Source organism: Anarrhichthys ocellatus, unplaced genomic scaffold, assembly GCF_004355925.1.
Source record: "Anarrhichthys ocellatus isolate YVR2014 unplaced genomic scaffold, GSC_Weel_1.0 scaffold34, whole genome shotgun sequence".
NCBI classification, from domain to species: Eukaryota; Metazoa; Chordata; class Actinopteri; order Perciformes; family Anarhichadidae; genus Anarrhichthys; species Anarrhichthys ocellatus.
The window spans coordinates 3,528,951-3,530,920 of NW_022280064.1; positions in this window are offsets into that span (position 1 = coordinate 3,528,951).

Here is a 1,970-nt window from a genome sequence, read left to right on the forward strand (position 1 = left end):
TGTACCTGTCTTGTCCCAAACAGCAGACATCAGAGACTAGCTGGACATATGAACTCGTTCTCAATCCAAACTCCAGACATATGGATGCATATTCAGGACCCCTTGGCCTCACGCTTTAACGCACCTGGTACCGCATGGCGTCACGTAGGTCCAGGCAACAAAACTACTCGGTTAGTTTGAGGAAAGATAATGGTTTGGGTTGAATTAAGTGAGTTTACTAAAGTTGTTTACGTAAGTTAAACATGTTACATATGTCACATGGGTTAGGTGCGTTATGTAAGTTAACTTAGCTACCGAACTTAAAATAAGTCAACGTTGAGTTTTGGTTTCACAAAGGACACAGACTGTGGTCTACTTGTTCGTTGAAAGCCCGGTTTGCCTCAAGTTCACCATGTCAACTCTAAAAGGTGGTTGTATCATTTAGTGTTTAAAGCGTGTTCTGCTGCCCCCAAGTGGCAAAAACAAATCCGCATGTTTAAGAATACAATGGCAAGAAACTTCTAAGATGTATAGGAAAGATGTGTCATGTTGTTTCTGACTCATTTGTTTGTGCTGTCTTTGCTTACAGTTGGTAAACCAGTAATTCTGGTGGTGATGCATCACACCTTCAATCGTGACTACATTGTAACTGAAAGTAGGAGACAGGTGTCCAACCGAAACGTCCTGCTCACTGTGGACCTCCTGTTCCACGAGCGCAACCTCCTGACCAGCAACTGCAACGACATATCGTGGCACGAGGTCGAGACGTTTCTTGGATCTTCCCGTTCAGTGGTAACGACTATTTTTACTGATGTAATGCAATCAGGTTTCCACACAATCGATGCAGAGTGAGCTGATATTTGTGATAGAGATAACAGAATCGTTACTGTGGTCCACCTCTGACATGATGCAGTTTCATTGTTACTAATTCATATTACTTATTTTGTTTCTTCCTTTCAGGTTCCTACCGGGAAATATAGTAAGTGTTACACTAACCTCATATTTCAGATCAAATTACTTCTCTCTTGATTTATTACCTCAGTAAACATTGTAAACATGAGTTTATGGTCTCAATCTCTAGTTTCAAGTCTTCTTCAATACAGCATGATGTTCGTTTAGTAAATGGTCCATTTAGAGTCAAATAGCAGGGGATGCTTTAGGGCGGGGCTACTGTGATTGACAGGTCTCTATCACGACCTCTTCCAGTCTGGGAGTTGTCCGTGTTTCCGTCTTAAAAGCTTTAACCCTTTCACTGTGTGTTTTCAGTTCATGCAACTTAATTGTAACATTCTGTTCACATAAAAATGTGTTCATCAGCGTTCAGTTGTACTGAACTCTCGTGTCACTTCTGGTTACAAAAATCAGACAAAAATGCCGAACTGGAGGCTTCAAAGCCAAAGTCCATATTGAGGTGTAAATGACACCGGATGACTCATTGTTTTTCTTTATTTCAGGATATTGGGTAGCTGCTGGTCTGTTGATGGTGGTAGTGGTGATCACTGTCATCATTGTTGAAGTGATGAATAAGTAGTTCTGAGAGGGCTGCCGCTAACACGCATGACATGATTTTGTTTCAGTATTGTTTTAATGTTATGATAAAGGCATTCGCAAAAAGGACGAAACATTCAGTAAAATAATGCTTGCTGCTGCTTTGTGCTATGAAAGATAAAGATTATATGTTGTTCCTTCATAAAGAATGAATAAAAATATATCCACAAAGTGATTAAATCATATTATTGTGGATTGTCTCTGTACGTTTGTCACATCTCTGATATGGATTCTTATCAAAAATGAGGTAACGGTCTTATAATAACAAGTAGATTTCAGTGGTTGGTCATACGACCTAGTTCATTTGAAGCATACAGCGACTCTAACTTTGTGTTTACTTTGCACTTTTACTGATCTGAGTCCTGTTTACTTGTAGTGTCATGACGACACTTCAAACTCAACTTTAAGAGCATATTGCCTGCACTTCAGTCCTACTGGTCTTC